The 24,795-nt window shown below is 45.9% G+C and overlaps 1 protein-coding gene across 1 annotated transcript in view; it reads right to left on the reverse strand.

The window, feature by feature from the left end:
- LOC306872242 (uncharacterized protein) overlaps positions 1-24,795 on the reverse strand; it is a gene marked incomplete at both ends in the record, with an annotated part of 120,229 nt that overhangs the window by 3,187 nt on the left and 92,247 nt on the right. The window lies entirely within an intron of this gene.

Genomic DNA, 24,795 nt, shown 5'->3' on the forward strand with positions numbered 1-24,795 from the left:
TCAAAATGTTTTTTTTTTCCCCACACAGAATAAGGCTTGCCATCTTAGTAATAAGAACGAACCTGTGTGGTCTGGGTGAGAGTCACAAAGAACTCTTCAACATTCTGGAAAGAGTTGCCGTGCTCTAGACGTTCAAAGACCATGTTTATCAGAGCTGCGCTGTTCAACGCTTCAGATTCTAGTGTCAGTTGAGCAACCTGAGAAGTACTCAGAATGTCCAGCGCCTCAAACTTCAGGGGAGAAAACAAAAACATTATTAGAAATAACATGGTTGGCCAAAACAGTCAGGGGAACAACTGGCTAGCATGGCAGAACGCTTACGCTGTTGAAGCCCGTGTTGATCTCACGCAGGTCGTTGTAATCCACATAGATGGAGAATTTGCCAAAGCTCTCCTCAAGCCAAGCACTGAGGCTGCTGGTGTCTGACCCACAAGGTGAGCCTGCAACGATAATGCACAGGAAACGCTCATTAGGAGACGCAGACATTCACAGAACCAGGGCAGCGCAGGCTTTCGGCACAAAACACAAAATAAATCATAACCCTCAATGGACCTACCCGAGGCGTGTCTCTGCTTCAGGTAGCCCAACAGGACTTGAGTGAGCTCCTGCTGTCTCAGCGAAGTCATCTGCACAAAGATGCTGCTCAGAGAATCAACGCTACAGTGCAAAGATCAAAACAAAAGGTAAGGACGATGCCTAAGTAACATAGATTTTCACCACCCTCTGAAACTGCTTTAGAAACACCCTCACATTCTTTTTGACAGTATTATGACAAAGGCATTTCAGAGCGGTCAAAAACTTAGGGAGCGCTACGTACATGATGTGGTATTCGTTGCAGTCGGTGTTTAATGTTGCTGTCTGGAGCATCTCTGCAGTCAAGCTGGGAAGCAGAGTAATCAGTTTCAATGTGAACCAGGAAACCCAGTCGTAGGTCACAAAGTCGGCAAAATGAAGACTGATGATGGTGAAGGTTCGATTCATCATGATGTCCCTCACCACAGGGTTGATGTCCAAATCCTAGAGGAAATGACCCACAGAAAGCTATTGTCACATCTGGAATTTTGTCACGAATGCACTTCAAAAATTTTTTTTTTTCCCCACACAGAATAAGGCTTGCCATCTTAGTAATAAGAACGAACCTGTGTGGTCTGGGTGAGAGTCACAAAGAACTCTTCAACATTCTGGAAAGAGTTGCCGTGCTCTAGACGTTCAAAGACCATGTTTATCAGAGCTGCGCTGTTCAACGCTCCAGATTCTAGTGTCAGTTGAGCAACCTGAGAAGTGCTCAGAATGTCCAGCGCCTCAAACTTCAGGGGAGAAAACAAAAACATCATTAGAAAAACATGGTTGGCCAAAACAGTCAGGGGAACAACTGGCTAGCATGGCAGAACGCTTACGCTGTTGAAGCCCGTGTTGATCTCACGCAGGTCGTTGTAATCCACATAGATGGAGAATTTGCCAAAGCTCTCCTCAAGCCAAGCACTGAGGCTGCTGGTGTCAGACCCACAAGGTGAGCCTGCAACGATAATGCACAGGAAACGTTCATTAGGAGACGCAGACATTCACAGAACCAGGGCAGCGCAGGCTTTCGGCACAAAACACAAAATAAATCATAACCCTCAATGGACCTACCAGAGGCGTGTCTCTGCTTCAGGTAGCCCAACAGGACTTGAGTGAGCTCCTGCTTTCTCAGTGAAGTCATCTGCTCAAAGATACTGCTCAGAGCATCAACGCTACAGTGCAAAGATCAAAACAAAAGGTAAGGACGATGCCTAAGTAACATAGATTTTCACCACCCTCTGAAACTGCTTTAGAAACACCATCACATTCTTTTTGACAGTGCTATGACAAAGGCATTTCAGAGCGGTCAAAAACTTAGGGAGCGCTACGTACATGATGTGGTATTCGTTGCAGTCGGTGTTTAATGTTGCTGTCTGGAGCATCTCTGCAGTCAAGCTGGGAAGGAGAGGAATCAGTTTCACCGTGAACCAGGAAACCCAGTCGTAGGTCACAAAGTCGGCAAAATGAAGACTGATGATGGTGAAGGTTCGATTCATCATGATGTCCCTCACCACAGGGTTGATGTCCAAATCCTAGAGGAAATGACCCACAGAAAGCTATTGTCACATCTGGAATTTTGTCACGAATGCACTTCAAAAAAAATTTTTTTCCCCCACACAGAATAAGGCTTGCCATCTTAGTAATAAGAACGAACCTGTGTGGTCTGGGTGAGAGTCACAAAGAACTCTTCAACATTCTGGAAAGAGTTGCCGTGCTCTAGACGTTCAAAGACCATGTTTATCAGAGCTGCGCTGTTCAACGCTCCAGATTCTAGTGTCAGTTGAGCAACCTGAGAAGTGCTCAGAATGTCCAGCGCCTCAAACTTCAGGTGAGAAAACAAAAACATCATTAGAAATAACATGGTTGGCCAAAACAGTCAGGGGAACAACTGGCTAGCATGGCAGAACGCTTACGCTGTTGAAGCCCGTGTTGATCTCACGCAGGTCGTTGTAATCCACATAGATGGAGAATTTGCCAAAGCTCTCCTCAAGCCAAGCACTGAGGCTGCTGGTGTCGGACCCACAAGGTGAGCCTGCAACGATAATGCACAGGAAACGCTAATTAGGAGACGCAGACATTCACAGAACCAGGGCAGTGCAGGCTTTCGGCACAAAACTCAAAAAAAATAATAAACCTCGTTGGACCTACCCGAGGAGTGTCTCTGCTTCAGGTAGCCCAACAGGACTTGAGTGAGCTCCTGCTTTCTCAGTGAAGTCATCTGCTCAAAGATGCTGCTCACAGCATCAACGCTACAGTGCAAAGATCAAAACAAAAGGTAAGGACGATGCCTAAGTAACATAGATTTTCACCACCCTCTGAAACTGCTTTAGAAACACCATCACATTCTTTTTGACAGTGCTATGACAAAGGCATTTCAGAGCGGTCGTAAACTTAGGGAGCGCTACGTACATGATGTGGTATTCGTTGCAGTTGGTGTTTAATGTTGCTGTCTGGAGCATCTCTGCAGTCAAGCTGGGAAGGAGAGGAATCAGTTTCACCGTGAACCAGGAAACCCAGTCGTAGGTCACAAAGTCGGCAAAATGAAGACTGATGATGGTGAAGGTTCGATTCATCATGATGTCCCTCACCACAGGGTTGATGTCCAAATCCTAGAGGAAATGACCCAAAGAAAGCGATTGTCACATCTGGAATTTTGTCAAGAATACACTTCAAAATGTTTTTGTTTTTTTTCCCACACAGAATAAGGCTTGCCATCTTAGTAATAAGAACGAACCTGTGAGGTCTGGGTGAGAGTCACAAAGAACTCTTCAACATTTTGGAAAGAGTTGCCGTGCTCTAGACGTTCAAAGACCATGTTTATCAGAGCTTCGCTGTTCAACGCTCCAGACTCTAGCGTCAGTTGAGCAACCTGAGAAGTGCTCAGAATGTCCAGCGCCTCAAACTTCAGGGGAGAAAACAAAAACATCATTAGAAATAACATGGTTGGCAAAAACAGTAAGGTGAACAACTGGCTAGCATGACGGTACGCTTACGCTGTCGAAGCCCGTGTTGATCTCACGCAGGTCGTTGTAATCCACATAGATGGAGAATTTGCCAAAGCTCTCCTCAAGCCAAGCACTGAGGCTGCTGGTGTCGGACCCACAAGCTGAGCCTGCAACGATAATGCACAGGAAACGCTCATTAGGAGACGCAGACATTCACAGAACCAGAGCAGCGCAGGCTTTCGGCACAAAACACAAAATAAATCATAACCCTCAATGGACCTACCCGAGGCGTGTCTCTGCTTCAGGTAGCCCAACAGGACTTGAGTGAGCTCCTGCTTTCTCAGTGAAGTCATCTGCTCAAAGATGCTGCTCAGAGCACCAACGCTACAGTGCAAAGATCAAAACAAAAGGTAAGGACGATGCCTAAGTAACATCGATTTTCACCACCCTCTGAAACTGCTTTAGAAACACCCTCACATTCTTTTTGACAGTATTATGACAAAGGCATTTCAGAGCGGTCAAAATCTTAGGGAGCGCTACGTACATGATGTGGTATTCGTTGCAGTCGGTGTTTAATGTTGTTGTCTGGAGCATCTCTGCAGTCAAGCTGGGAAGCAGAGGAATCAGTTTCACCGTGAACCAGGAAACCCAGTCGTAGGTCACAAAGTCGGCAAAATGAAGACTGATGATGGTGAAGGTTCGATTCATCATGATGTCCCTCACCACTGGGTTGATGTCCAAATCCTAGAGGAAATGACCCACAGAAAGCTATTGTCACATCTGGAATTTTGTCACGAATTCACTTCAAAAAAATTTTTTTTTCCCCACACAGAATAAGGCTTGCCATCTTAGTAATAAGAACGAACCTGTGTGGTCTGGGTGAGAGTCACAAAGAACTCTTCAACATTCTGGAAAGAGTTGCCGTGCTCTAGACGTTCAAAGACCATGTTTATCAGAGCTGCGCTGTTCAATGCTCCAGATTCTAGTGTCAGTTGAGCAACCTGAGAAGTGCTCAGAATGTCCAGCGCCTCAAACTTCAGGGGAGAAAACAAAAACATCATTAGAAAAACATGGTTGGCCAAAACCGTCAGGGGAACAACTGGCTAGCATGGCAGAACGCTTACGCTGTTGAAGCCCGTGTTGATCTCACGCAGGTCGTTGTAATCCACATAGATGGAGAATTTGCCAAAGCTCTCCTCAAGCCAAGCACTGAGGCTGCTGGTGTCGGACCCACAAGGTGAGCCTGCAACGATAATGCACAGGAAATGCTAATTAGAAGACGCAGACATTCACAGAACCAGGGCAGCTCAGGCTTTCGGCACAAAACACAAAATAAATCATAACCCTCAATGGACCTACCCGAGGCGTGTCTCTGCTTCAGGTAGCCCAACAGGACTTGAGAGAGCTCCTGCTTTCTCAGTGAAGTCATCTGCTCAAAGATGCTGCTCACAGCATCAACGCTACAGTGCAAAGATCAAAACAAAAGGTAAGGACGATGCCTAAGTAACATAGATTTTCACCACCCTCTGAAACTGCTTTAGAAACACCCTCACATTCTTTTTGACAGTGCTATGACAAAGGCATTTCAGAGCGGTCGTAAACTTAGGGAGCGCTACGTACATGATGTGGTATTCGTTGCAGTCGGTGTTTAATGTTGCTGTCTGGAGCATCTCTGCAGTCAAGCTGGGAAGGAGAGGAATCAGTTTCACCGTGAACCAGGAAACCCAGTCGTAGGTCACAAAGTCGGCAAAATGAAGACTGATGATGGTGAAGGTTCGATTCATCATGATGTCCCTCACCACAGGGTTGATGTCCAAATCCTAGAGGAAATGACCCACAGAAAGCGATTGTCACATCTGGAATTTTGTCACGAATTCACTTCAAAATGTTTTTTTTTTCCCCACACAGAATAAGGTTTGCCATCTTAGTAATAAGAACGAACCTGTGTGGTCTGGGTGAGAGTCACAAAGAACTCTTCAACATTCTGGAAAGAGTTGCCGTGCTCTAGACGTTCAAAGACCATGTTTATCAGAGCTGCGCTGTTCAACGCTTCAGATTCTAGTGTCAGTTGAGCAACCTGAGAAGTGCTCAGAATGTCCAGCGCCTCAAACTTCAGGGGAGACAACAAAAACATTATTAGAAATAACATGGTTGGCCAAAACAGTCAGGGGAACAACTGGCTAGCATGGCAGAACGCTTACGCTGTTGAAGCCCGTGTTGATCTCACGCAGGTCGTTGTAATCCACATAGATGGAGAATTTGCCAAAGCTCTCCTCAAGCCAAGCACTGAGGCTGCTGGTGTCAGACCCACAAGGTGAGCCTGCAACGATAATGCACAGGAAACGTTCATTAGGAGACGCAGACATTCACAGAACCAGGGCAGCGCAGGCTTTCGGCACAAAACACAAAATAAATCATAACCCTCAATGGACCTACCAGAGGCGTGTCTCTGCTTCAGGTAGCCCAACAGGACTTGAGTGAGCTCCTGCTTTCTCAGTGAAGTCATCTGCTCAAAGATACTGCTCAGAGCATCAACGCTACAGTGCAAAGATCAAAACAAAAGGTAAGGACGATGCCTAAGTAACATAGATTTTCACCACCCTCTGAAACTGCTTTAGAAACACCATCACATTCTTTTTGACAGTGCTATGACAAAGGCATTTCAGAGCGGTCAAAAACTTAGGGAGCGCTACGTACATGATGTGGTATTCGTTGCAGTCGGTGTTTAATGTTGCTGTCTGGAGCATCTCTGCAGTCAAGCTGGGAAGGAGAGGAATCAGTTTCACCGTGAACCAGGAAACCCAGTCGTAGGTCACAAAGTCGGCAAAATGAAGACTGATGATGGTGAAGGTTCGATTCATCATGATGTCCCTCACCACAGGGTTGATGTCCAAATCCTAGAGGAAATGACCCACAGAAAGCTATTGTCACATCTGGAATTTTGTCACGAATGCACTTCAAAAAAAATGTTTTTCCCCCACACAGAATAAGGCTTGCCATCTTAGTAATAAGAACGAACCTGTGTGGTCTGGGTGAGAGTCACAAAGAACTCTTCAACATTCTGGAAAGAGTTGCCGTGCTCTAGACGTTCAAAGACCATGTTTATCAGAGCTGCGCTGTTCAACGCTCCAGATTCTAGTGTCAGTTGAGCAACCTGAGAAGTGCTCAGAATGTCCAGCGCCTCAAACTTCAGGTGAGAAAACAAAAACATCATTAGAAATAACATGGTTGGCCAAAACAGTCAGGGGAACAACTGGCTAGCATGGCAGAACGCTTACGCTGTTGAAGCCCGTATTGATCTCACGCAGGTCGTTGTAATCCACATAGATGGAGAATTTGCCAAAGCTCTCCTCAAGCCAAGCACTGAGGCTGCTGGTGTCGGACCCACAAGGTGAGCCTGCAACGATAATGCACAGGAAACGCTAATTAGGAGACGCAGACATTCACAGAACCAGGGCAGTGCAGGCTTTCGGCACAAAACTCAAAAAAAATAATAAACCTCGTTGGACCTACCCGAGGAGTGTCTCTGCTTCAGGTAGCCCAACAGGACTTGAGTGAGCTCCTGCTTTCTCAGTGAAGTCATCTGCTCAAAGATGCTGCTCACAGCATCAACGCTACAGTGCAAAGATCAAAACAAAAGGTAAGGACGATGCCTAAGTAACATCGATTTTCACCACCCTCTGAAACTGCTTTAGAAACACCATCACATTCTTTTTGACAGTGCTATGACAAAGGCATTTCAGAGCGGTCGTAAACTTAGGGAGCGCTACGTACATGATGTGGTATTCGTTGCAGTCGGTGTTTAATGTTGCTGTCTGGAGCATCTCTGCAGTCAAGCTGGGAAGGAGAGGAATCAGTTTCACCGTGAACCAGGAAACCCAGTCGTAGGTCACAAAGTCGGCAAAATGAAGACTGATGATGGTGAAGGTTCGATTCATCATGATGTCCCTCACCACAGGGTTGATGTCCAAATCCTAGAGGAAATGACCCAAAGAAAGCGATTGTCACATCTGGAATTTTGTCACGAATACACTTCAAAATGTTTTTGTTTTTTTTCCCACACAGAATAAGGCTTGCCATCTTAGTAATAAGAACGAACCTGTGAGGTCTGGGTGAGAGTCACAAAGAACTCTTCAACATTTTGGAAAGAGTTGCCGTGCTCTAGACGTTCAAAGACCATGTTTATCAGAGCTTCGCTGTTCAACGCTCCAGACTCTAGCGTCAGTTGAGCAACCTGAGAAGTGCTCAGAATGTCCAGCGCCTCAAACTTCAGGGGAGAAAACAAAAACATCATTAGAAATAACATGGTTGGCAAAAACAGTAAGGTGAACAACTGGCTAGCATGACGGTACGCATACGCTGTCGAAGCCCGTGTTGATCTCACGCAGGTCGTTGTAATCCACATAGATGGAGAATTTGCCAAAGCTCTCCTCAAGCCAAGCACTGAGGCTGCTGGTGTCGGACCCACAAGCTGAGCCTGCAACGATAATGCACAGGAAACGCTCATTAGGAGACGCAGACATTCACAGAACCAGAGCAGCGCAGGCTTTCGGCACAAAACACAAAATAAATCATAACCCTCAATGGACCTACCCGAGGCGTGTCTCTGCTTCAGGTAGCCCAACAGGACTTGAGTGAGCTCCTGCTTTCTCAGTGAAGTCATCTGCTCAAAGATGCTGCTCAGAGCACCAACGCTACAGTGCAAAGATCAAAACAAAAGGTAAGGACGATGCCTAAGTAACATCGATTTTCACCACCCTCTGAAACTGCTTTAGAAACACCCTCACATTCTTTTTGACATTATTATGACAAAGGCATTTCAGAGCGGTCAAAATCTTAGGGAGCGCTACGTACATGATGTGGTATTCGTTGCAGTCGGTGTTTAATGTTGCTGTCTGGAGCATCTCTGCAGTCAAGCTGGGAAGGAGAGGAATCAGTTTCACCGTGAACCAGGAAACCCAGTCGTAGGTCACAAAGTCGGCAAAATGAAGACTGATGATGGTGAAGGTTCGATTCATCATGATGTCCCTCACCACAGGGTTGATGTCCAAATCCTAGAGGAAATGACCCACAGAAAGCGATTGTCACATCTGGAATTTTGTCACGAATGCACTTCAAAATGTTTTTTTTTTCCCCACACAGAATAAGGCTTGCCATCTTAGTAATAAGAACGAACCTGTGTGGTCTGGGTGAGAGTCACAAAGAACTCTTCAACATTCTGGAAAGAGTTGCCGTGCTCTAGACGTTCAAAGACCATGTTTATCAGAGCTGCGCTGTTCAACGCTTCAGATTCTAGTGTCAGTTGAGCAACCTGAGAAGTGCTCAGAATGTCCAGCGCCTCAAACTTCAGGGGAGACAACAAAAACATTATTAGAAATAACATGGTTGGCCAAAACAGTCAGGGGAACAACTGGCTAGCATGGCAGAACGCTTACGCTGTTGAAGCCCGTGTTGATCTCACGCAGGTCGTTGTAATCCACATAGATGGAGAATTTGCCAAAGCTCTCCTCAAGCCAAGCACTGAGGCTGCTGGTGTCAGACCCACAAGGTGAGCCTGCAACGATAATGCACAGGAAACGTTCATTAGGAGACGCAGACATTCACAGAACCAGGGCAGCGCAGGCTTTCGGCACAAAACACAAAATAAATCATAACCCTCAATGGACCTACCAGAGGCGTGTCTCTGCTTCAGGTAGCCCAACAGGACTTGAGTGAGCTCCTGCTTTCTCAGTGAAGTCATCTGCTCAAAGATACTGCTCAGAGCATCAACGCTACAGTGCAAAGATCAAAACAAAAGGTAAGGACGATGCCTAAGTAACATAGATTTTCACCACCCTCTGAAACTGCTTTAGAAACACCATCACATTCTTTTTGACAGTGCTATGACAAAGGCATTTCAGAGCGGTCAAAAACTTAGGGAGCGCTACGTACATGATGTGGTATTCGTTGCAGTCGGTGTTTAATGTTGCTGTCTGGAGCATCTCTGCAGTCAAGCTGGGAAGGAGAGGAATCAGTTTCACCGTGAACCAGGAAACCCAGTCGTAGGTCACAAAGTCGGCAAAATGAAGACTGATGATGGTGAAGGTTCGATTCATCATGATGTCCCTCACCACAGGGTTGATGTCCAAATCCTAGAGGAAATGACCCACAGAAAGCTATTGTCACATCTGGAATTTTGTCACGAATGCACTTCAAAAAAAATTTTTTTCCCCCACACAGAATAAGGCTTGCCATCTTAGTAATAAGAACGAACCTGTGTGGTCTGGGTGAGAGTCACAAAGAACTCTTCAACATTCTGGAAAGAGTTGCCGTGCTCTAGACGTTCAAAGACCATGTTTATCAGAGCTGCGCTGTTCAACGCTCCAGATTCTAGTGTCAGTTGAGCAACCTGAGAAGTGCTCAGAATGTCCAGCGCCTCAAACTTCAGGTGAGAAAACAAAAACATCATTAGAAATAACATGGTTGGCCAAAACAGTCAGGGGAACAACTGGCTAGCATGGCAGAACGCTTACGCTGTTGAAGCCCGTATTGATCTCACGCAGGTCGTTGTAATCCACATAGATGGAGAATTTGCCAAAGCTCTCCTCAAGCCAAGCACTGAGGCTGCTGGTGTCGGACCCACAAGCTGAGCCTGCAACGATAATGCACAGGAAACGCTCATTAGGAGACGCAGACATTCACAGAACCAGAGCAGCGCAGGCTTTTGGCACAAAACACAAAAAAAATCATAAACCTTATTGGACCTACCCGAGGCGTGTCTCTGCTTCAGGTAGCCCAACAGGACTTGAGCGAGCTCCTGCTGTCTCAGCGAAGTCATCTGCTCAAAGATGCTGCTCAGAGCACCAACGCTACAGTGCAAAGATCAAAACAAAAGGTAAGGACGATGCCTAAGTAACATCGATTTTCACCACCCTCTGAAACTGCTTTAGAAACACCCTCACATTCTTTTTGACAGTATTATGACAAAGGCATTTCAGAGCGGTCAAAATCTTAGGGAGCGCTACGTACATGATGTGGTATTCGTTGCAGTCGGTGTTTAATGTTGCTGTCTGGAGCATCTCTGCAGTCAAGCTGGGAAGCAGAGGAATCAGTTTCACCGTGAACCAGGAAACCCAGTCGTAGGTCACAAAGTCGGCAAAATGAAGACTGATGATGGTGAAGGTTCGATTCATCATGATGTCCCTCACCACAGGGTTGATGTCCAAATCCTAGAGGAAATGACCCAAAGAAAGCGATTGTCACATCTGGAATTTTGTCACGAATGCACTTCAAAATGTTTTTTTTCTTTTTTCCCACACAGAATAAGGCTTGCCATCTTAGTAATAAGAACGAACCTGTGAGGTCTGGGTGAGAGTCACAAAGAACTCTTCAACATTTTGGAAAGAGTTGCCGTGCTCTAGACGTTCAAAGACCATGTTTATCAGAGCTTCGCTGTTCAACGCTCCAGACTCTAGCGTCAGTTGAGCAACCTGAGAAGTGCTCAGAATGTCCAGCGCCTCAAACTTCAGGGGAGAAAACAAAAACATCATTAGAAGTAACATGGTTGGCAAAAACAGGAAGGTGAACAACTGGCTAGCATGACGGTACGCTTACGCTGTCGAAGCCCGTGTTGATCTCACGCAGGTCGTTGTAATCCACATAGATGGAGAATTTGCCAAAGCTCTCCTCAAGCCAAGCACTGAGGCTGCTGGTGTCGGACCCACAAGCTGAGCCTGCAACGATAATGCACAGGAAACGCTCATTAGGAGACGCAGACATTCACAGAACCAGAGCAGCGCAGGCTTTCGGCACAAAACACAAAATAAATCATAACCCTCAATGGACCTACCCGAGGCGTGTCTCTGCTTCAGGTAGCCCAACAGGACTTGAGTGAGCTCCTGCTTTCTCAGTGAAGTCATCTGCTCAAAGATGCTGCTCAGAGCACCAACGCTACAGTGCAAAGATCAAAACAAAAGGTAAGGACGATGCCTAAGTAACATCGATTTTCACCACCCTCTGAAACTGCTTTAGAAACACCCTCACATTCTTTTTGACAGTATTATGACAAAGGCATTTCAGAGCGGTCAAAATCTTAGGGAGCGCTACGTACATGATGTGGTATTCGTTGCAGTCGGTGTTTAATGTTGCTGTCTGGAGCATCTCTGCAGTCAAGCTGGGAAGCAGAGGAATCAGTTTCACCGTGAACCAGGAAACCCAGTCGTAGGTCACAAAGTCGGCAAAATGAAGACTGATGATGGTGAAGGTTCGATTCATCATGATGTCCCTCACCACAGGGTTGATGTCCAAATCCTAGAGGAAATGACCGAAAGAAAGCGATTGTGACATCTGGAATTTTGTCACGAATGCACTTCAAAAAAAATTTTTTTTTTTTTCCCACACAGAATAAGGCTTGCCATCTTAGTAATAAGAACGAACCTGTGAGGTCTGGGTGAGAGTCACAAAGAACTCTTCAACATTTTGGAAAGAGTTGCCGTGCTCTAGACGTTCAAAGACCATGTTTATCAGAGGTGCGCTGTTCAACGCTCCAGACTCTAGCGTCAGTTGAGCAACCTGAGAAGTGCTCAGAATGTCCAGCGCCTCAAACTTCAGGGGAGAAAACAAAAACATCATTATAAATAACATGGTTGGCAAAAACAGTAAGGTGAACAACTGGCTAGCATGACGGTACGCTTACGCTGTCGAAGCCCGTGTTGATCTCACGCAGGTCGTTGTAATCCACATAGATGGAGAATTTGCCAAAGCTCTCCTCAAGCCAAGCACTGAGGCTGCTGGTGTCGGACCCACAAGCTGAGCCTGCAACGATAATGCACAGGAAACGCTCATTAGGAGACGCAGACATTCACAGAACCAGAGCAGCGCAGGCTTTTGGCACAAAACACAAAAAAAATCATAACCTTTATTGGACCTACCCGAGGCGTGTCTCTGCTTCAGGTAGCCCAACAGGACTTGAGCGAGCTCCTGCTGTCTCAGCGAAGTCATCTGCTCAAAGATGCTGCTCAGAGCACCAACGCTACAGTGCAAAGATCAAAACAAAAGGTAAAGACGATGCCTAAGTAACATCGATTTTCACCACCCTCTGAAACTGCTTTAGAAACACCCTCACATTCTTTTTGACAGTATTATGACAAAGGCATTTCAGAGCAGTCAAAATCTTAGGGAGCGCTACGTACATGATGTTGTATTCGTTGCAGTCGGTGTTTAATGTTGCTGTCTGGAGCATCTCTGCAGTCAAGCTGGGAAGCAGAGGAATCAGTTTCACCGTGAACCAGGAAACCCAGTCGTAGGTCACAAAGTCGGCAAAATGAAGACTGATGATGGTGAAGGTTCGATTCATCATGATGTCCCTCACCACAGGGTTGATGTCCAAATCCTAGAGGAAATGACCCAAAGAAAGCGATTGTCACATCTGGAATTTTGTCACGAATGCACTTCAAAATGTTTTTTTTCTTTTTTCCCACACAGAATAAGGCTTGCCATCTTAGTAATAAGAACGAACCTGTGAGGTCTGGGTGAGAGTCACAAAGAACTCTTCAACATTTTGGAAAGAGTTGCCGTGCTCTAGACGTTCAAAGACCATGTTTATCAGAGCTTCGCTGTTCAACGCTCCAGACTCTAGCGTCAGTTGAGCAACCTGAGAAGTGCTCAGAATGTCCAGCGCCTCAAACTTCAGGGGAGAAAACAAAAACATCATTAGAAATAACATGGTTGGCAAAAACAGTAAGGTGAACAACTGGCTAGCATGACGGTACGCTTACGCTGTCAAAGCCTGTGTTGATCTCACGCAGGTCGTTGTAATCCACATAGATGGAGAATTTGCCAAAGCTCTCCTCAAGCCAAGCACTGAGGCTGCTGGTGTCGGACCCACAAGGTGAGCCTGCAACAATAATGCAAAGAAAACGTTTATTAGGAGACGCAGAAATTCACAGAACCAGGGCAGCGCAGGCTTTCGGCACAAAACACAAAAAAAATAATAAACCCCATTGGACCTACCCGAGGAGTGTCTCTGCTTCAGGTAGCCCAACAGGACTTGAGCGAGCTCCTGCTGTCTCAGCGAAGTCATCTGCTCAAAGATGCTGCTCAGAGCACCAACGCTACAGTGCAAAGATCAAAACAAAAGGTAAGGACGATGCCTAAGTAACATCGATTTTCACCACCCTCTGAAACTGCTTTAGAAACACCCTCACATTCTTTTTGACAGTATTATGACAAAGGCATTTCAGAGCGGTCAAAATCTTAGGGAGCGCTACGTACATGATGTTGTATTCGTTGCAGTTGGTGTTTAATGTTGCTGTCTGGAGCATCTCTGCAGTCAAGCTGGGAAGCAGAGGAATCAGTTTCACCGTGAACCAGGAAACCCAGTCGTAGGTCACAAAGTCGGCAAAATGAAGACTGATGATGGTGAAGGTTCGATTCATCATGATGTCCCTCACCACAGGGTTGATGTCCAAATCCTAGAGGAAATGACCCAAAGAAAGCGATTGTGACATCTGGAATTTTGTCACGAATGAACTTCAAAATTTTTTTATTTTTTTTTCCCCTCACAGAATAAGGCTTGCCATCTTAGTAATAAGAACGAACCTGTGAGGTCTGGGTGAGAGTCACAAAGAACTCTTCAACATTTTGGAAAGAGTTGCCGTGCTCTAGACGTTCAAAGACCATGTTTATCAGAGCTTCGCTGTTCAACGCTCCAGACTCTAGCGTCAGTTGAGCAACCTGAGAAGTGCTCAGAATGTCCAGCGCCTCAAACTTCAGGGGAGAAAACAAAAACATCATTAGAAATAACATGGTTGGCAAAAACAGTAAGGTGAACAACTGGCTAGCATGACGGTACGCTTACGCTGTCGAAGCCCGTGTTGATCTCACGCAGGTCGTTGTAATCCACATAGATGGAGAATTTGCCAAAGCTCTCCTCAAGCCAAGCACTGAGGCTGCTGGTGTCGGACCCACAAGGTGAGCCTGCAACAATAATGCAAAGAAAACGTTTATTAGGAGACGCAGAAATTCACAGAACCAGGGCAGCGCAGGCTTTCGGCACAAAACACAAAAAAAATAATAAACCCCATTGGACCTACCCGAGGAGTGTCTCTGCTTCAGGTAGCCCAACAGGACTTGAGCGAGCTCCTGCTGTCTCAGCGAAGTCATCTGCTCAAAGATGCTGCTCAGAGCACCAACGCTACAGTGCAAAGATCAAAACAAAAGGTAAGGACGATGCCTAAGTAACATCGATTTTCACCACCCTCTGAAACTGCTTTAGAAACACCCTCACATTCTTTTTGACAGTATTATGACAAAGGCATTTCAGAGCGGTCAAAATCTTAGGGAGCGCTACGTACATGATGTTGTATTCGTTGCAGTTGGTGTTTAATGTTGCTGTCTGGAGCATCTCTGCAGTCAAGCTGGGAAGCAGAGGAATCAGTTTCACCGTGAACCAGGAAACCCAGTCGTAGGTCACAAAGTCGGCAAAATGAAGACTGATGATGGTGAAGGTTCGATTCATCATGATGTCCCTCACCACAGGGTTGATGTCCAAATCCTAGAGGAAATGACCCAAAGAAAGCGATTGTGACATCTGGAATTTTGTCACGAATGAACTTCAAAATTTTTTTATTTTTTTTTCCCTCACAGAATAAGGCTTGCCATCTTAGTAATAAGAACGAACCTGTGAGGTCTGGGTGAGAGTCACAAAGAACTCTTCAACATTTTGGAAAGAGTTGCCGTGCTCTAGACGTTCAAAGACCATGTTTATCAGAGCTTCGCTGTTCAACGCTCCAGACTCTAGCGTCAGTTGAGCAACCTGAGAAGTGCTCAGAATGTCCAGCGCCTCAAACTTCAGGGGAGAAAACAAAAACATCATTAGAAATAACATGGTTGGCAAAAACAGTAAGGTGAACAACTGGCTAGCATGACGGTACGCTTACGCTGTCGAAGCCCGTGTTGATCTCACGCAGGTCGTTGTAATCCACATAGATGGAGAATTTGCCAAAGCTCTCCTCAAGCCAAGCACTGAGGCTGCTGGTGTCGGACCCACAAGCTGAGCCTGCAACGATAATGCACAGGAAACGCTCATTAGGAGACGCAGACATTCACAGAACCAGAGCAGCGCAGGCTTTTGGCACAAAACACAAAAAAAATCATAACCTTTATTGGACCTACCCGAGGCGTGTCTCTGCTTCAGGTAGCCCAACAGGACTTGAGCGAGCTCCTGCTGTCTCAGCGAAGTCATCTGCTCAAAGATGCTGCTCAGAGCACCAATGCTACAGTGCAAAGATCAAAACAAAAGGTAAGGACGATGCCTAAGTAACATCGATTTTCACCACCCTCTGAAACTGCTTTAGAAACACCCTCACATTCTTTTTGACAGTATTATGACAAAGGCATTTCAGAGCAGTCAAAATCTTAGGGAGCGCTACGTACATGATGTTGTATTCGTTGCAGTCGGTGTTTAATGTTGCTGTCTGGAGCATCTCTGCAGTCAAGCTTGGAAGGAGAGGAATCAGTTTCACCGTGAACCAGGAAACCCAGTCGTAGGTCACAAAGTCGGCAAAATGAAGACTGATGATGGTGAAGGTTCGATTCATCATGATGTCCCTCACCACAGGGTTGATGTCCAAATCCTAGAGGAAATGACCCAAAGAAAGCGATTGTCACATCTGGAATTTTGTCACGAATGCACTTCAAAATGTTTTTTTTCTTTTTTCCCACACAGAATAAGGCTTGCCATCTTAGTAATAAGAACGAACCTGTGAGGTCTGGGTGAGAGTCACAAAGAACTCTTCAACATTTTGGAAAGAGTTGCCGTGCTCTAGACGTACAAAGACCATGTTTATCAGAGCTTCGCTGTTCAACGCTCCAGACTCTAGCGTCAGTTGAGCAACCTGAGAAGTGCTCAGAATGTCCAGCGCCTCAAACTTCAGGGGAGAAAACAAAAACATCATTAGAAATAACATGGTTGGCAAAAACAGTAAGGTGAACAACTGGCTAGCATGACGGTACGCTTACGCTGTCGAAGCCCGTGTTGATCTCACGCAGGTCGTTGTAATCCACATAGATGGAGAATTTGCCAAAGCTCTCCTCAAGCCAAGCACTGAGGCTGCTGGTGTCGGACCCACAAGCTGAGCCTGCAACGATAATGCACAGGAAACGCTCATTAGGAGACGCAGACATTCACAGAACCAGAGCAGCGCAGGCTTTCGGCACAAAACACAAAATAAATCATAACCCTCAATGGACCTACCCGAGGCGTGTCTCTGCTTCAGGTAGCCCAACAGGACTTGAGTGAGCTCCTGCTTTCTCAGTGAAGTCATCTGCTCAAAGATGCTGCTCAGAGCACCAACGCTACAGTGCAAAGATCAAAACAAAAGGTAAGGACGATGCCTAAGTAACATCGATTTTCACCACCCTCTGAAACTGCTTTAGAAACACCCTCACATTCTTTTTGACAGTATTATGACAAAGGCATTTCAGAGCGGTCAAAATCTTAGGGAGCGCTACGTACATGATGTGGTATTCGTTGCAGTCGGTGTTTAATGTTGCTGTCTGGAGCATCTCTGCAGTCAAGCTGGGAAGCAGAGGAATCAGTTTCACCGTGAACCAGGAAACCCAGTCGTAGGTCACAAAGTCGGCAAAATGAAGACTGATGATGGTGAAGGTTCGATTCATCATGATGTCCCTCACCACAGGGTTGATGTCCAAATCCTAGAGGAAATGACCCAAAGAAAGCGATTGTGACATCTGGAATTTTGTCACGAATGCACTTCAAAAAATTTTTATTTTTTTTTCCCACACAGAATAAGGCTTGCCATCTTAGTAATAAGAACGAACCTGTGAGGTCTGGGGGAGAGTCACAAAGAACTCTTCAACATTTTGGAAAGAGTTGCCGTGCTCTAGACGTTCAAAGACCATGTTTATCAAAGCTTCGCTGTTCAACGCTCCAGACTCTAGCGTCAGTTGAGCAACCTGAGAAGTGCTCAGAATGTCCAGCGCCTCAAACTTCAGGGGAGAAAACAAAAACATCATTAGAAATAACATGGTTGGCAAAAACAGTAAGGTGAACAACTGGCTAGCATGACGGTACGCTTACGCTGTCGAAGCCCGTGTTGATCTCACGCAGGTCGTTGTAATCCACATAGATGGAGAATTTGCCAAAGCTCTCCTCAAGCCAAGCACTGAGGCTGCTGGTGTCGGACCCACAAGCTGAGCCTGCAACGATAATGCACAGGAAACGCTCATTAGGAGACGCAGACATTCACAGAACCAGAGCAACGCAGGCTTTTGGCACAAAACACAAAAAAAATCATAACCCTTATTGGACCTACCCGAGGCGTGTCTCTGCTTCAGGTAGCCCAACAGGACTTGAGCGAGCTCCTGCTGTCTCAGCGAAGTCATCTGCTCAAAGATGCTGCTCAGAGCACCAACGCTACAGTGCAAAGATCAAAACAAAAGGTAAGGACGATGCCTAAGTAACATCGATTTTCACCACCCTCTCAAACTGCTTTAGAAACACCCTCACATTCTTTTTGACAGTATTATGACAAAGGCATTTCAGAGCGGTCAAAATCTTAGGGAGCGCTACGTACATGATGTTGTATTCGTTGCAGTTGGTGTTTAATGTTGCTGTCTGGAGCATCTCTGCAGTCAAGCTGGGAAGCAGAGGAATCAGTTTCACCGTGAACCAGGAAACCCAGTCGTAGGTCACAAAGTCGGCAAAATGAAGACTGATGATGGTGAAGGTTCGATTCATCATGATGTCCCTCACCACAGGTTTGATGTCCAAATCCTAGAGGAAATGACCCAAAGAAAGCGATTGTGACATCTGGAATTTTGTCACGAATGCACTTCAAAAAAAATTTATTTTTATTTCCCACACAGAATAAGGCTTGCCATCTTAGTAATAAGAACGAACCTGTGAGGTCTGGGTGAGAGTCACAAAGAACTCTTCAACATTTTGGAAAGAGTTGCCGTGCTCTAGACGTTCAAAGACCATGTTTATCAGAGCTTCGCTGTTCAACGCTCCAGACTCTAGCGTCAGTTGAGCAACCTGAGAAGTGCTCAGAATGTCCAGCGCCTCAAACTTCAGGGGAGAAAACAAAAACATCATTAGAAATAACATGGTTGGCAAAAACAGTAAGGTGAACAACTGGCTAGCATGACGGTACGCTTACGCTGTCGAAGCCCGTGTTGATCTCACGCAGGTCGTTGTAATCCACATAGATGGAGAATTTGCCAAAGCTCTCCTCAAGCCAAGCACTGAGGCTGCTGGTGTCGGACCCACAAGCTGAGCCTGCAACGATAATGCACAGGAAACGCTCATTAGGAGACGCAGACATTCACAGAACCAGAGCAGCGCAGGCTTTTGGCACAAAACACAAAAAAAATCATAACCTTTATTGGACCTACCCGAGGCGTGTCTCTGCTTCAGGTAGCCCAACAGGACTTGAGTGAGCTCCTGCTTTCTCAGTGAAGTCATCTGCTCAAAGATGCTGCTCAGAGCACCAACGCTACAGTGCAAAGATCAAAACAAAAGGTAAGGACGATGCCTAAGTAACATCGATTTTCACCACCCTCTGAAATTGCTTTAGAAACACCCTCACATTCTTTTTGACAGTATTATGACAAAGGCATTTCAGAGCGGTCAAAATCTTAGGGAGCGCTACGTACATGATGTGGTATTCGTTGCAGTCGGTGTTTAATGTTGCTGTCTGGAGCATCTCTGCAGTCAAGCTGGGAAGCAGAGGAATCAGTTTCACCGTGAACCAGGAAACCCAGTCGTAGGTCACAAAGTCGGCAAAATGAAGACTGATGATGGTGAAGGTTCGATTCATCATGATGTCCCTCACCACAGGGTTGATGTCCAAATCCTAGAGGAAATGACCCAAAGAAAGCGATTGTGACATCTGGAATTTTGTCACGAATGCACTTCAAAAAATTTTTATTTTTTTTTCCCACACAGAAAAAGGCTTGCCATCTTAGTAATAAGAACGAACCTGTGAGGTCTGGGTGAGAGTCACAAAGAACTCTTCAACATTTTGGAAAGAGTTGCCGTGCTCTAGACGTTCAAAGACCATGTTTATCAAAGCTTCGCTGTTCAACGCTCCAGACTCTAGCGTCAGTTGAGCAACCTGAGAAGTGCTCAGAATGTCCAGCGCCTCAAACTTCAGGGGAGAAAACAAAAACATCATTAGAAATAACATGGTTGGCAAAAACAGTAAGGTGAACAACTGGCTAGCATGACGGTACGCTTACGCTGTCGAAGCCCGTGTTGATCTCACGCAGGTCGTTGTAATCCACATAGATGGAGAATTTGCCAAAGCTCTCCTCAAGCCAAGCACTGAGGCTGCTGGTGTCGGACCCACAAGCTGAGCCTGCAACGATAATGCACAGGAAACGCTCATTAGGAGACGCAGACATTCACAGAACCAGAGCAACGCAGGCTTTTGGCACAAAACACAAAAAAAATCATAACCCTTATTGGACCTACCCGAGGCGTGTCTCTGCTTCAGGTAGCCCAACAGGACTTGAGCGAGCTCCTGCTGTCTCAGCGAAGTCATCTGCTCAAAGATGCTGCTCAGAGCACCAACGCTACAGTGCAAAGATCAAAACAAAAGGTAAGGACGATGCCTAAGTAACATCGATTTTCACCACCCTCTCAAACTGCTTTAGAAACACCCTCACATTCTTTTTGACAGTATTATGACAAAGGCATTTCAGAGCGGTCAAAATCTTAGGGAGCGCTACGTACATGATGTGGTATTCGTTGCAGTCGGTGTTTAATGTTGCTGTCTGGAGCATCTCTGCAGTCAAGCTGGGAAGCAGAGGAATCAGTTTCACCGTGAACCAGGAAACCCAGTCGTAGGTCACAAAGTCGGCAAAATGAAGACTGATGATGGTGAAGGTTCGATTCATCATGATGTCCCTCACCACAGGTTTGATGTCCAAATCCTAGAGGAAATGACCCAAAGAAAGCGATTGTGACATCTGGAATTTTGTCACGAATGCACTTCAAAAAATTTTTATTTTTTTTTCCCACACAGAATAAGGCTTGCCATCTTAGTAATAAGAACGAACCTGTGAGGTCTGGGTGAGAGTCACAAAGAACTCTTCAACATTTTGGAAAGAGTTGCCGTGCTCTAGACGTTCAAAGACCATGTTTATCAAAGCTTCGCTGTTCAACGCTCCAGACTCTAGCGTCAGTTGAGCAACCTGAGAAGTGCTCAGAATGTCCAGCGCCTCAAACTTCAGGGGAGAAAACAAAAACATCATTAGAAATAACATGGTTGGCAAAAACAGTAAGGTGAACAACTGGCTAGCATGACGGTACGCTTACGCTGTCGAAGCCCGTGTTGATCTCACGCAGGTCGTTGTAATCCACATAGATGGAGAATTTGCCAAAGCTCTCCTCAAGCCAAGCACTGAGGCTGCTGGTGTCGGACCCACAAGCTGAGCCTGCAACGATAATGCACAGGAAACGCTCATTAGGAGACGCAGACATTCACAGAACCAGAGCAACGCAGGCTTTTGGCACAAAACACAAAAAAAATCATAACCCTTATTGGACCTACCCGAGGCGTGTCTCTGCTTCAGGTAGCCCAACAGGACTTGAGCGAGCTCCTGCTGTCTCAGCGAAGTCATCTGCTCAAAGATGCTGCTCAGAGCACCAACGCTACAGTGCAAAGATCAAAACAAAAGGTAAGGACGATGCCTAAGTAACATCGATTTTCACCACCCTCTCAAACTGCTTTAGAAACACCCTCACATTCTTTTTGACAGTATTATGACAAAGGCATTTCAGAGCGGTCAAAATCTTAGGGAGCGCTACGTACATGATGTTGTATTCGTTGCAGTTGGTGTTTAATGTTGCTGTCTGGAGCATCTCTGCAGTCAAGCTGGGAAGGAGAGGAATCAGTTTCACCGTGAACCAGGAAACCCAGTCGTAGGTCACAAAGTCGGCAAAATGAAGACTGATGATGGTGAAGGTTCGATTCATCATGATGTCCCTCACCACAGGGTTGATGTCCAAATCCTAGAGGAAATGACCCAAAGAAAGCGATTGTCACATCTGGAATTTTGTCACGAATGCACTTCAAAATGTTTTTTTTCTTTTTTCCCACACAGAATAAGGCTTGCCATCTTAGTAATAAGAACGAACCTGTGAGGTCTGGGTGAGAGTCACAAAGAACTCTTCAACATTTTGGAAAGAGTTGCCGTGCTCTAGACGTTCAAAGACCATGTTTATCAGAGCTTCGCTGTTCAACGCTCCAGACTCTAGCGTCAGTTGAGCAACCTGAGAAGTGCTCAGAACGTCCAGCGCCTCAAACTTCAGGGGAGAAAACAAAAACATCATTAGAAGTAACATGGTTGGCAAAAACAGGAAGGTGAACAACTGGCTAGCATGACGGTACGCTTACGCTGTCGAAGCCCGTGTTGATCTCACGCAGGTCGTTGTAATCCACATAGATGGAGAATTTGCCAAAGCTCTCCTCAAGCCAAGCACTGAGGCTGCTGGTGTCGGACCCACAAGCTGAGCCTGCAACGATAATGCACAGGAAACGCTCATTAGGAGACGCAGACATTCACAGAACCAGAGCAGCGCAGGCTTTCGGCACAAAACACAAAATAAATCATAACCCTCAATGGACCTACCCGAGGCGTGTCTCTGCTTCAGGTAGCCCAACAGGACTTGAGTGAGCTCCTGCTTTCTCAGTGAAGTCATCTGCTCAAAGATGCTGCTCAGAGCACCAACGCTACAGTGCAAAGATCAAAACAAAAGGTAAGGACGATGCCTAAGTAACATCGATCTTCACCACCCTCTGAAACTGCTTTAGAAACACCCTTACATTCTTTTTGACAGTATTATGACAAAGGCATTTCAGAGCGGTCAAAATCTTAGGGAGCGCTACGTACATGATGTGGTATTCGTTGCAGTCGGTGTTTAATGTTGCTGTCTGGAGCATCTCTGCAGTCAAGCTGGGAAGCAGAGGAATCAGTTTCACCGTGAACCAGGAAACCCAGTCGTAGGTCACAAAGTCGGCAAAATGAAGACTGATGATGGTGAAGGTTCGATTCATCATGATGTCCCTCACCACAGGTTTGATGTCCAAATCCTAGAGGAAATGACCCAAAGAAAGCGATTGTGACATCTGGAATTTTGTCACGAATGCACTTCAAAAAAATTTTATTTTTATTTCCCACACAGAATAAGGCTTGCCATCTTAGTAATAAGAACGAACCTGTGAGGTCTGGGTGAGAGTCACAAAGAACTCTTCAACATTTTGGAAAGAGTTGCCGTGCTCTAGACGTTCAAAGACCATGTTTATCAGAGCTTCGCTGTTCAACGCTCCAGACTCTAGCGTCAGTTGAGCAACCTGAGAAGTGCTCAGAATGTCCAGCGCCTCAAACTTCAGGGGAGAAAACAAAAACATCATTAGAAATAACATGGTTGGCAAAAACAGTAAGGTGAACAACTTGCTAGCATGACGGTACGCTTACGCTGTCGAAGCCCGTGTTGATCTCACGCAGGTCGTTGTAATCCACATAGATGGAGAATTTGCCAAAGCTCTCCTCAAGCCAAGCACTGAGGCTGCTGGTGTCGGACCCACAAGCTGAGCCTGCAACGATAATGCACAGGAAACGCTCATTAGGAGACGCAGACATTCACAGAACCAGAGCAGCGCAGGCTTTTGGCACAAAACACAAAAAAAATCATAACCTTTATTGGACCTACCCGAGGCGTGTCTCTGCTTCAGGTAGCCCAACAGGACTTGAGTGAGCTCCTGCTTTCTCAGTGAAGTCATCTGCTCAAAGATGCTGCTCAGAGCACCAACGCTACAGTGCAAAGATCAAAACAAAAGGTAAGGACGATGCCTAAGTAACATCGATTTTCACCACCCTCTGAAACTGCTTTAGAAACACCCTCACATTCTTTTTGACAGTATTATGACAAAGGCATTTCAGAGCGGTCAAAATCTTAGGGAGCGCTACGTACATGATGTGGTATTCGTTGCAGTCGGTGTTTAATGTTGCTGTCTGGAGCATCTCTGCAGTCAAGCTGGGAAGCAGAGGAATCAGTTTCACCGTGAACCAGGAAACCCAGTCGTAGGTCACAAAGTCGGCAAAATGAAGACTGATGATGGTGAAGGTTCGATTCATCATGATGTCCCTCACCACAGGGTTGATGTCCAAATCCTAGAGGAAATGACCCAAAGAAAGCGATTGTGACATCTGGAATTTTGTCACGAATGCACTTCAAAAAAAATTTATTTTTTTTTCCCACACAGAATAAGGCTTGCCATCTTAGTAATAAGAACGAACCTGTGAGGTCTGGGTGAGAGTCACAAAGAACTCTTCAACATTTTGGAAAGAGTTGCCGTGCTCTAGACGTTCAAAGACCATGTTTATCAGAGCTTCGCTGTTCAACGCTCCAGACTCTAGCGTCAGTTGAGCAACCTGAGAAGTGCTCAGAATGTCCAGCGCCTCAAACTTCAGGGGAGAAAACAAAAACATCATTAGAAGTAACATGGTTGGCAAAAACAGGAAGGTGAACAACTGGCTAGCATGACGGTACGCTTACGCTGTCGAAGCCCGTGTTGATCTCACGCAGGTCGTTGTAATCCACATAGATGGAGAATTTGCCAAAGCTCTCCTCAAGCCAAGCACTGAGGCTGCTGGTATCGGACCCACAAGCTGAGCCTGCAACGATAATGCACAGGAAACGCTCATTAGGAGACGCAGACATTCACAGAACCAGAGCAGCGCAGGCTTTCGGCACAAAACACAAAATAAATCATAACCCTCAATGGACCTACCCGAGGCGTGTCTCTGCTTCAGGTAGCCCAACAGGACTTGAGTGAGCTCCTGCTTTCTCAGTGAAGTCATCTGCTCAAAGATGCTGCTCAGAGCACCAACGCTACAGTGCAAAGATCAAAACAAAAGGTAAGGACGATGCCTAAGTAACATCGATTTTCACCACCCTCTGAAACTGCTTTAGAAACACCCTCACATTCTTTTTGACAGTATTATGACAAAGGCATTTCAGAGCGGTCAAAATCTTAGGGAGCGCTACGTACATGATGTGGTATTCGTTGCAGTCGGTGTTTAATGTTGCTGTCTGGAGCATCTCTGCAGTCAAGCTGGGAAGCAGAGGAATCAGTTTCACCGTGAACCAGGAAACCCAGTCGTAGGTCACAAAGTCGGCAAAATGAAGACTGATGATGGTGAAGGTTCGATTCATCATGATGTCCCTCACCACAGGGTTGATGTCCAAATCCTAGAGGAAATGACCCAAAGAAAGAGA

The sequence above is a fragment of the Barbus barbus genome, assembly GCF_936440315.1.
Source record: "Barbus barbus genome assembly, chromosome: 7".
NCBI classification, from domain to species: domain Eukaryota; kingdom Metazoa; phylum Chordata; class Actinopteri; order Cypriniformes; family Cyprinidae; genus Barbus; species Barbus barbus.